At 35.4% G+C, this 12336-nt stretch overlaps 1 protein-coding gene and 1 long non-coding RNA gene across 9 annotated transcripts in view; one reads left to right on the top strand and one right to left on the bottom strand.

Moving 5' to 3' along the window:
* Positions 1–6449, top strand: part of LOC147834037 (uncharacterized) — a 9692-nt gene extending 3243 nt beyond the window's left edge. Inside the window, exons 2-4 of the long non-coding RNA XR_015508050.1 lie at positions 2087–3432; positions 3553–3817; positions 3945–6449. This is a non-coding gene — a long non-coding RNA (uncharacterized LOC147834037). The remainder of the gene's footprint in view (positions 1–2086; positions 3433–3552; positions 3818–3944) is intronic.
* si:ch211-170a17.1 overlaps positions 1–12336 on the bottom strand; it is an 830126-nt gene that overhangs the window by 151127 nt on the left and 666663 nt on the right. The gene's annotated exons all lie outside the window — the stretch shown is intronic.

The raw sequence follows: 12336 nt of genomic DNA, 5'->3' as shown, positions 1-12336 counted from the left end.
CGCATACTCTGATTTTTAAAATCACGCGACCATCATCTCACAGTTTAATAATAAATTATCTTTTTTTTGCAATTGATTATTATGCGTTTAATGTAAAAAAAAAAATCAATGAAGAATAGGCCGACAAAAGAGTGGGCTAACCAGTGTGTGCGCGCGTCTTTTATCACTGAGGACGCTCTCTTCAAAAACCGAAAGTTGCTTCGTCTGTCTGGCAATATTTCGGCTTTTAATAAATGAAAAGTTAATTTATTTGAGTCAATATTAAAAATTGCAATAAAGTAACTGAGACGTGCGGCCACACATCAAATCTGAGGTCTGATCTCATCTCTCTCTCTCGCTGTCATCCAGACACAGACGCCTAACGAGTCAAGTCGCAAAACTGAGGCTGGTACCAGCTGACAGGTAGAATTGCTGAACCCTTGCGAAATCTGTCAGAATACAGCAATGAAATAAACATGCATAAATGTCTTTGAGCCAGAAAGTCTATCTAGGATATCTCAAAACGCAATTGGAGCCGTGGAGGAGTTGTGTATTTCTGTCGATTTGTTTTATTTCGTTAAGTAATAATTTAAAGCTTTCTATAAATATATTTATTATGTCTGTGAGGCATATACATTTTGCTTCATTTTGTTAAGCGCTCCTGTTCAAAAACCAGACGAAAGAAAGCGCATAATTTTGGTTTTCTTTATTTTATAAAAACGCTGTAATGTTTTTTGATGTATTACTCGTACTTTGTGAGCAAAAATGACGGATAACTTTAAATTGCTCCCACTGAAAAAATGCAAGTGATTGCTCTGGCGCCTCGATGTCCTGCAAGCTTTTTATAAGCAAACTATGCGCCTAATAGCACACATTCTTTAACGTTTAAGCTACCATTGTTTTATACTTTAACTGTTTTATATCTTTTATTTTAGGCAAGTCGTGATGATCTGAGAAGGCAAACTGATCAAACAGACAATGATGGTCTTCCGCTGGGCGCTGTTCGTTAAAAAAATATTTTTAACGAATAAAAAATGCTCCAAACGTTTTTCTAAATAAGCTGAATAAAAAGCGAAACTAAATATAAACACTTTGCCATTAGGCTACATACAAAACTGAACTATTTCATAGCTGAAACACTAAGTTGTTTAAGGAGAAGGGGGAAATATATTTTTGTCCCGTCTATTGCTTCACCGTTATTTCGAGAATAAACCCAGCGTAAATATGCAGATGTCATTCCCAAAACATATCAGCGTATATGTGCCGAAAACGAAAGTTTCATACAAATTCTGAATGGATTATAGCCTGGAAAGTGCAAAGCACGCTCCTCTTATTATGACTAAAAAGCGTCACTAATCTTAGTTCATAGAGATCTCACAAAGATCCGTTTTATTTATAAAGCTCTCTAATTTACACAATTAATCTTTTATTTACATGTCGTCTACACTTAAAAGATGATTCACGAGCACACAAAATGGCACTTAATAAAAACCAATCCGGCGCTTTCAGCAGTGAGTGAATTCGGTGAATCTAGAGAAATGACAGATCAATATCCGTGAACCTGATTTTTTTTTTTTCCCCGCAGCCACAGTACGCCGGAAATCCGGCGTGGTGCCGGAACGCTATCACCCCTGTATATACACATATATATATATATATATACATATATATATATATATATATATATATATATATATATATATATATATATATATATATATATATATATATATATATACATACATACATACATATATATATATATATATATATATATATATATATATATATATATATATATATATATATATATATATATATATATATATATATATATATATATATATATATATATATATATATATATATATATATATATATATATATATATATATATATATATATATATATATATATATATATATATATATATATATATATATATATACGTATATATATACATATATATATACGTATATATATATACATATATATATATATATATATATATATATATATATATATATATATATATATATATATATATATATATATATATATATATATATATGTGTGTGTGTGTGTGTGTGTGTGTGTGTGTGTGTAGACGCTACAGTAGTGATTAAATGTATAATGATCCTGGACTAGTTTTAGTAGGGAAGGTTTAAAGTCAGTAAGCTCTTGAACCATACCGAGACACATATAGTAGCACAAAGCATCGGAGTCATTCTCAAGTCTCTGCTTCTCATGTCATGATCTCACTACAGTGCTTGGATAAGTCCCAAAAAAGTGTGCTTTTAGATGTGATGCTGATCTTGTTTAGCCATATTTAATTTAACCTTATTAAGATGTATGTTGTAAATACTTCAGCTGACCCCCCTTCAGGAGTTAGAACTCATCACTTTAATCATATTCATGTCAACATGTCTGGTTTATATTGTAACTTGACAAAGCCCCATTTACTGCAGAGGAGATTAGAGGTGCTGGATTTACAACATGTCAAGCGAAAAAAAAGTTTACACAGTAAACAATCTGCATTTTTGCATTTGCAACACACTTATTTCTCTGTAATTTACAAACCACTTCCGTATGCGGACCACAATAAGGCCCAATCCCAATTGTAGTTTTTGTAAAACATTTGTGTTTAATGACAAATTTAATGACAAAAAAAAAATAAAAAAAATAATAAAACTAATTTGTGTATCTTCTGACTTCCGTGTGCAGCCATGCTGCCGCTGTAGATGGTGTATTTTGGGAAATTTTCTTACCCCTTGGTTTCAAGTGTGGTCCTCAACAATCTCTGTTTTAAGGGCTATGAAGCCCTTCCCCTCAGCCCAACGCCTACAAGCTAAAGAGAATTGGGACACCACTACCCCTTCATGTGAATGCATAAAACAAAGAGTAGGAGTAAGCAGAAGGGGCTAAGGGGTAGAAGTCCCCACAAGGTATCCAAAAATTCTGAAATTGCCATACTTGTGGGGACATTTGGTCTTCACAATGTGATGAATACAAAACACGCATGCCCATGCAAACACACATGTACAGCTATCTTTATGAAGACGTTCCATATATTAAATGATGTTTATAATGTACACACTCTATATCCTACCCTACACACCCCAACTTAACCTGCACAGTAAACGATCTGCATTTCTCCAATACACTTCATTCTGTGTGATTTATTAACCGTTTTCCTCATGCAGACCAAAATAAGTTCCCACAAGGTCTCCAAAATTTCTGCAACTGCTACACTTGTGGGGACATTTGGTCCTCACAATGTGATGAATATGAAACACACAAACACACATGCACATGCACAGCTATCTTTATAAGGACTTCTCATAGATGTAATGATGTTTATAGTGTACAGACTCTATATTCTGTTCTACAACCCCAAATAAACCGTAATTATGTGTGATTTATAAACCGTTTTCCTCATGCAGACCAAAATAAGTCCCTACAAGGTCTCCAAAATTTCTGCAATTGCTATACTTGTGGGGACATCTGGGCATCACAATGTGATGGATACAAAACCCCCACACACACAGTTTTCCTCATGCAGACCAAAATAAGTCCCCACAAGGTCTCCAAAATTTCTGCAATTGCTATACCTGTGGGGACATTTGGGCCTCACTATGTGATAAATACAAAACCCACACACAAACACATATGAACTTGTAAACACACATGTACAGCTATCTTTATAAGAACTTCCCATAGATGTAATGATGTTCATCCTGTACAGACTCTATATTCTATCTTACAACCCAACTAAACCTTAATTTTGTGTGCTTTATAAACCGTTTTCCTCATGCAGACCAAAATAAGTCCCTACAAGGTCTCCAAAATTTCTGCAATTGCTATACTTGTGGGGACATCTGGGCATCACAATGTGATGGATACAACCCCCCCCCCCCCCCCCCCCCACAGTTTTCCTCATGCAGACCAAAAAAAGTCTACACAAGGTCTCCAAAATTTCTGCAATTGCTATACTTGTGGGGACATTTGGGCCTCACAATGCGATGAATACAAAACCCACACTTAAACACACATGCACATGCAAACACACATGGGCAGCTATCTTTATAAGGACTTCCCATAGACATAATGAAGTTCATACTGTACAAACTCTATATTCTATCCTACAACCCAAACTAAACCCTCACAGTAAACAATCTGCATTTCTACATTTCTTACTAAATTTATTGTACAATACTTAATTTTGTTTGATTTTTACACCGCTTTTCTCATTTAGACCAATTAAAAAAAATCTAAACTTCTGGAATTGCTATACTTAATTAATTAATTAATTAATTATAATATTACAAATTCAAGGTGCACAAATACACACCCACATTCAAGCGCTTCATTAATTTCCTCATCTCACAACATACTTTTCAAACTAAACTCAAGACTAGACATGACTTTATACATATTCCAACTTTCCCTCTGATCTTTAGAAGTGAGTTCATTTAACTCTGTTTGAAGAACAAAGCAGACAGTCAAACAAACAAGAACTGAAGCCAAAAAGAGCAGGACATAGGACATTTAAACTGTGTATTTTGATTGCAATTATATGCTTCCGTGTGCCTGACAATATTCCGAGTCATTAACTTCCATATAAGTTCAGGATTGTCCAGCAAACTGATTACAGACGTTTTTTTATTTTTTTTATTTAAATGTGTGACTGTGATGCAACAGTAAAGCAACATCTGCATGAAGAGATGAGTAATCACAGCTCTAGGCAGCTCGGTCCAACTCTGTTCCTGCTGTATTGAATGCTAACGGCACTAGTTTGACAACTCGGACTGAACAAAAAGAACTTTCATTTTAATGTGCATTATTAATATACTTTAGACGAGAACTGTGATAACAGATGAGATTCATAGGTCTGGGTTCCCATATACAGAATAATAACCTTACTAATCTTTTTAATCCAAATTGACTTTCAACTGCCACAGAGACTGTCAGGATGTGAAGTGCATGATAAATTGCAGATGATTAAATCATATTTTGAGGGAATTTCCTCTTTCTGAGAATTTTGTCCGTCTTTAAAGTAAGGGCACACTCACACTATGCTACCTGAACTGTGCTCAGGCGCATTTCTCAGTTCGTTTGAGAAGTGTGAGTGCTCTGAATCGGGTTTAGTTGTGGTTCAGTTGGCCGGCCATGGCTCAGTTAGAAGAAGCAGGCTTCAGTTGGGCTTTAGCGCAGTCAGCTTGTAGTATGAGTGCAAAGCATGCCTGAGCCCGAAACTGAAGATGCAACGTCACTTTTAAAGGACTGTTTGAAATGGATTTATTAATCATTCTTACTTTTTAATAAACACAAACTGTCATAGTTTATTACAGATGCAAACCCCTTACTGCACGTCAGCTGCACCTTCAGCCAACTTCATACCTGCAGCATGAGCGCTTTTATGATAACTTATGAGCGTCAAAATTTGTGGATTTGTTCAGCAAAATATTTGACTGTGTGTCACCGCATCTCAAAAGACTAAAAATAAAACAAAACAATATAACAATCTCTAATGTGCTGAGTGAGAGCGCTTCTCTCAGAAACTCTGCACAACTCACTGCATGTGTTTGCTGGACAGTGATTCACGGACACTGAAGTTACGGCAGAAGCCCCCATTTTACTGCGATTGAGAGAAATTAAGTTTACATTCATTTTCTCCCTCTCGTTCACTACGAACCTTTGAACTGCTAGCGTGACGTTTCCTCTCCTCTCGGCTGTTATAGCGATAATTGTTGATCCAGACACGAGCGTGTCTGCAGAGCGAGTTTTCTCCACCGAGTCTATCATGGATCAGCTGTGATTGCAGCATCCCTCTCCATCATAACATCAACTCATGGGACAAATTTTCACCTCCTTGAGAAATCTAGTCAGATTTAGTCTCGCAATATCTCATACACCGAGATTCTTTTTGGCTCAGTCTTTTTATTAATCTGGGGTCGCCACAGCGGAATGAACCGCCAGCTTATCCAGCATGTTTTTTTTACGCAGCGGATGCCCTTCCGGCCGCAACCCACCACTGGGAAACATCCACACACACTCATTCACACTATGGACATTTTAGCTTACCCAATTCACCTGTCTTTAGACATGTGGGGGAAACCACGTGAGCGCAGGGAGAACATGCAAACTCCACACGGAAATGCCAACTAACCAAGCCGAGGCTCGAACCAGCGACCTTCTTGCTGTGAGACGACGGCACTACCTACTGCGCCTCTGCGTCGTCCCATATATATATTCATTCATTCATTAATTTTCTTTTACCAGCGTAATGCACCGCCAACTTATCCAGCACATGTTTTACGCAGTGGATGCCCTTCCAGCTGCAACCCATCACTGGGAAACACCCATACAAACTAAATCACACACATATACTACGGCCAATGTAGCTTACTCAATTCATTTATACCACATGTCTTTGGACTGTGCGGGAAACCAGAGCACCCAGAGGAAACCCACGCAAACATGGGGAGAACATGCAAACTACACAAAGAAATGCCAACTGAGCCATCCGAGGCTCAAACCAGTGACCTTCTTGCTGTGCAGTGATTGTGCTACCCACTGCGACACTGCGTCGACATATACATATATAACAATTGTTTTGTTTCTGTGTACGTGTGTATCACATAGATAATACGTATATAATACACACACAAATATTATGTCAAAACAGACTTTTATTTTGTATGCGATTCATTGCAATCAATCTTAGCCCTGCACTATTAAAAACATTTGAAGAAGTGCATAAATGCAAATGCTATATCATTTAATGCTATCAAATCAATCAACCTGACCAGTAGTTCTTTTATGGCCTCTACAATTTGACCTCAGCACCCAATAAACCAGTCTGAAACAATTGCGACCGCACAGAACTGGTTTAGCAGATACCCTGGAAGCAGAGTGTGAACAAGGTAATCGAATGCAAACACTGGAAATTGAGTCAATATCTGCACACCATGCATTCTTCATGAGCGCCAAGTTTCCTTCAAACAAAAACAAAAAAAAGGTTATCTTCGGCTCAATATTAAATATGGATGTTTTCTGTCTGGGGAGAGCAAATTATGTAAAGAGTAATCGCATTCTTCTGCATAATTAAAATCAAGTTGGTTCCCCTCATCTTGGAACCTTTGGAACATTTGAATAATGCAGCAGCTGATGCATGGCCTTGTTTGGAGCGTGACACTGAATGCAAGAGATTCAGAAGATAAAGACAAACCGGCGTCCTTGCATATTATTATTTCAGTTACACTCATATTTATGTTTCCCTTTAGAGATTCTGTTGACTATAAGTAATGTTGAAACTACATGCCAGTTAACTCTCATTAGTAAAAGTTACTTTTAATCAATTAAATGTCTGTTCATGAACAATAAATGATAGCAGATATTAAAAATACATTGTACTACTAATTTAATATTTCCAGTATTTCACATCCTGCACTTAGTCCAGATCACTAATGACTCTATAAAGAAAAGAGTCTCTTTTTAACTTTTATATACACTGGTCAGCTATAAGTATTTATTCATGCGTGTTAACTAATAATTAAATGTACAACTGCCCATTGTTAGTTTGTTATCTGATGTCTATTAAACTGTATAAAAAGATTATTAAAATGAATTAGTTAAATAATAAATGTGTCACTGGAGTGGTACAGTACCTTCTACCCTGTAAAAAATTCTGGGTTCTAGGGCTGCACAATATATAGCTTCAGCATCAATACCGCAATAATCACATCACAGGATCAGCCATGTCAAACCACTATCATAAGTGACCAGGAGCCACATTTCAAAGCACTTGTCATTTGTTGACTTATTGCAAATTTTATCCGTAAAGTTACCAAAACTCAATTATGTGTGTTTTAGGTCCCATATAAGGGTTTTATGTCAGTTTAAAGAATTCAGGCATAAGAAATGACAATTCTAACTTTAAAGGTTATTGCACACTGAATTAGAATTTTTGCACGTTAAAAAATAAATTCGACCTCACATTGTGTGAATCCAGCCTGATCTCAAGAGGAAATGTAAGTATTTTACGCTTTGTTAGTTTAGTAGCTAATTCGTACGAGGTCAGTCGTTCAGTCGTATGAAAATGTACGATTTTAAAAAGGAGGTGTGGCACCTAACCCCACCCCTAACCCTAACCGCCATTGGGTGATGAGCAAATTGTACTAAATTGTACAAATTAGATCAGTGGTTCTCAAACTGTTTTCATAAAGTACCACCTCAGAAAAAAAATGTCTCTCCAAGTACCATCAAAATGAAGAGTATTGAAATACAGTAGTGTAGTAGGCCCAGTAAAGCAGCTACAACTCTGCACAGTTAAAATGCGTGGCAGATTACCTCAGAAATATAGGCTATATGTCATATATGGCATATTTTAAACATAATTTTTGATCAATTTTGAAATGTGTGTATCATATACATGAAATATTTTATTCCTCCACGTACCACTAGAAGGAAGTCTGTGTACCACTAGTGGTACACGTACCACAGTTTGAGAACCACTGAATTAGATTGTACGAATTCATACGAATTAGCCATTAAATCAAAAAGTTACGAATTGCCGTGAGATTGTGTTGGTGAATCGTATTAATACACTGCCTCCGAAACTTTGATTTGTCATACAAAAAAATTCAAACCGGGTTTGTTTTTTTCAGTTTTTCACATCCAAAAAAACGATTTGAGAGATGTTTTGACAGTTCAGAGCCACCGTATAAGTCAAGGGTGTTCAAACTCAGTCCTGGAGGGCCGTTGTCCTGCATAGTTTAGCTCTAAATGCCTTTAACACTCCTGCCTGGAAGTTTATAGTACACCTAGAAAGAACTTGATTAGATGGTTCAGGTGTATTTAATTGGAGTTGGAATTAAAATAGGCAGGACATCGGCCCTCCAGTACCAAGTTAAGACACCCCTGGTATAAGCGAAAGGCAAAATACAAAATATAGTCGAAAAATAAAATAGCTTTTTCCAATATCATGCAGCCCTACAGGGTTTCACACAATTTCTTTATGTTGACTGCTTAATCATTTGTACAAATTTAAGTGCACTGAACATAAAACAATTAAGTTGATTCCCCAAAACACTTAAGAATTGCATTTTTTCAACTCTGTGTGGAGCCACACTTTTATTCCTTTCAGGTACTAATATGCACACTTTAGGTACTACTTTGTAAAGGGATAGTACACCCATTTAATATTATTTACTCAATCTTTACTTGTTATAAACATGTTTGTCTTTCTGCATTCTTTTGAAAACAAAATAATATATTTTAAAGAATGCTGGAAACCAGTGACCACTGACTTCCGTGCTACTTGTTTTTTACTACAATGGATGTCAATGGTTACAGGTTTTCAGTTTTCTTCAAAATATATTCTTAATTTTAAAGAATGTATTTTGTAAAAATTTCATTTTTAGGTGTACTATCACTTTAAGACAGTAGTTCTCTAAGTGGGGCTCGCGAGACAATAAGGGGGGGGGTCGCATGGTGATTTCCAAAAATCTCATATATTTCATTAAAATATTAGAACTATCACATTTTATCCATAACCTGTAGAATACAAAAACTGGGGCTAATTATTTTTTAACTTATAATATATTTAATATATACTTAATATATAATAGTTACATTAAAAAAAAAAAAAAAAAAAAAACATGTAAAGTCATCAGCCTTTTTATTTTATTTCCATTGAATTGCGACCCCTGGGGTTATTATGCTAGATTAACATCACGGCAATAGCGTTAGTTGCAGCAGATTGATTTTACCGTACAATGTTAAATTTTGACACCTTTATGACTCTCACATACAGTTGAACTCCGAAATATTATCCCACCTTTGATGTTTTTCTTCACAATATGTCTGATAATATTTTCTCTCCTGGGGAAAATCTTATTTGTTTTATTTTGGCTAGAATAAAAGCAGTTTTTAATTCTTAAAAATACATTTTAAGGACAAAAATTATTAGCCCCTTTAAGCAATTTTTTTCCGACTGTATACAGAACGAACCAACATTACACAATAACTTGCCTAATTACCCTAACCTGCCTAGTTAACCTAATTAACCTAGTTAAGCCTTTAAATGTCACTTTAAGCTGTCTAGAAGTGTCTAGAAAATCATCTAGTCAAATATTATAAATAAATCATGTAATGAGAAATGAGTTATTAAAACTATTATGTTTAAAATGCTGAAAAAAAAATCTTCTCTCCATTAAACAGAAATTGGGGAAAATTATACACAGGGGGGCTAATAATTCTGACTTCAACTGTACATAAAAAAGGCCTCGACTGAACAAGGAGGACGGTCTACAAGTGGCTCAAAGTCTCCAAAATTAAAACAAGAATAGTCTTGTGCTTTAAACATTGTGCCCACCATTCTCATTAAGTGAGGTTATTAAATTAAACAAATGAATAATGATTTTATAAAATAGATTGTTGCACTTTTTTGTGTCGTCAATAAGCTTGCTTTTATAGCTCCTATAAGTTTATGTGCACCATTGTGTGCAATATTTGTATCCTTATAACCACCTCCGAGGATAGTGGGGGGCGCGAGTCACTGGTGTTGTTATTTTAGGGGTCGCGGTCTGAAAAGTTTAAAAACCTCTGCCAGTGAAAATTGATTATTATTATTATTATTATTTTGGAAAAAGTACCACTTTATTGACAGCTCCTATATTTATGAGAATACCATTTTCAGCTAAAAGAAAATAATAGAAAAATATTTGGCTGTATTTTTCAATGTTTTATTTTTTCATCCTGTTCTTCAGTCACATTTCAATCAATTCCATCAATTAAAAATCAATAATACATATGTTTAAACTAAAGATATGTTATCCAAGATCCTATCTAAACTTCTTTGCGAGATAAACTCGACTCTGAAAGATGGCAAATCGGGACCTTGAGCTTCAACTGCACCACAAGTCACAAAATGAAATGAGAAAGACGGTCTCTTGGGCTGCATTGAGTCTCACGGTTGCAGTGGCTCGTCCTTATTCAACAGCTGCCTAATAAAGCCAATTACCCTTGTGAATGAGCTTTGGCTCCTTTGCGTTCAGCTTGAGAACCTGTGAAACGTTCTGCTTGTCAGCCTTTATATCAAACTGCTCATGTCCCTTCTTGCTTTCTGCCCGGTCCACTAAGAGAAAATAGCCAGCCTATTCATCCCAGGAAGAGTCATTTGAAATCAAGAAACCACCTATTCGTTCACTATCACAGGTGGAGAATTCAACACATCTATCAGCATTATCAATGCATCAAGCTCAATGTATGTTGACTATGATAGTCGATTGGTAAACCTAAATCATTAGGACAAATATAAAAAGCAAACCAGTCTCAGTCGGCCATGATTGTTGTGCTAAAGAAAACTGGCCTGTGTTGTTTTGGCCCTGGATCAAGTCAACAATTTGTGTAGGCTGAGTAAGAAACAGCTCAGCCGTTTCACTCTTCATTCTTCATCTATCATCACTTCTGCTCTTTTTTTTTTTTCTCTCCCTCTACCATGGACACATTCCACTGAAGCAGCGTTTATAAAATTAGACATTTTGTCTTCATTTGTACTCGGATATCCTTGATAGTGTTTGTGCGTGTGGACACTACAATACATCACCTAAAGGTCCATAAATTTGGTCTCATAAACTTCAAGAGCAAGCATGAAGCGAGCTACAAATGACAAAAAAATGTTTGCATTTCCAAAGATTTTTAAAAAAGCTTTCAACTCTTAAAGTGTACATGTTGCTGTTTGACCAAAAATAGTTCTTTACAGGGGACCATATTTTTTCATATTTTGTAAGCTGTTTGGACAGAACTGTGTGTAAGTATAGTGTGTCCACAGTCATACTGGAGTTATAGAAATACAATATACTCTTTTTAAAATGTTCTCACATTAAAATATGATTCAAACCCCTCCCATTTTGAAGCCCACCGCTAACGTGACATAGGAGTGCAGGTAAAACAATGGTAAAATAGGTGCAATTAAAAAAAAAAAAAAAAAAAACACAACGCCACTCAGAAGGGAGTCATTCTGTACATCAGTAAACACCGCTAAATTTTTTCCATGAAAGTACATATCAGAATATAAAGCGAGTGAGCCTAGTTGAGTAGTGTTAGTAGTGTCTTCTCTGGATGTTCAATCTGTTTCATAAATAACATTTTGCCACAAATGGCAAGTGAAATATATAGTTTATTTTCCTATCTTGAAACTATATATTTTTGAATATTTTATTTATTATTTAATGTAATATATTATGTAAATGATACAATTAAGCAAATTAAAAAAAAACTAAAGAACTGTATTTAACTGTACTGTTCTAAGTGTTACTTAAGTTATACTTAATGTTAATTATAAAAATTATT

This window comes from Danio rerio, chromosome 14 (genome assembly GCF_052040795.2).
Source record: "Danio rerio strain M-AB ecotype USA chromosome 14, GRCz13ab, whole genome shotgun sequence".
NCBI lineage: Eukaryota > Metazoa > Chordata > Actinopteri > Cypriniformes > Danionidae > Danio > Danio rerio.
The sequence above is the reverse complement of the archived record's forward strand: the minus strand, read 5'-3'. Positions and strand labels throughout refer to the sequence as shown.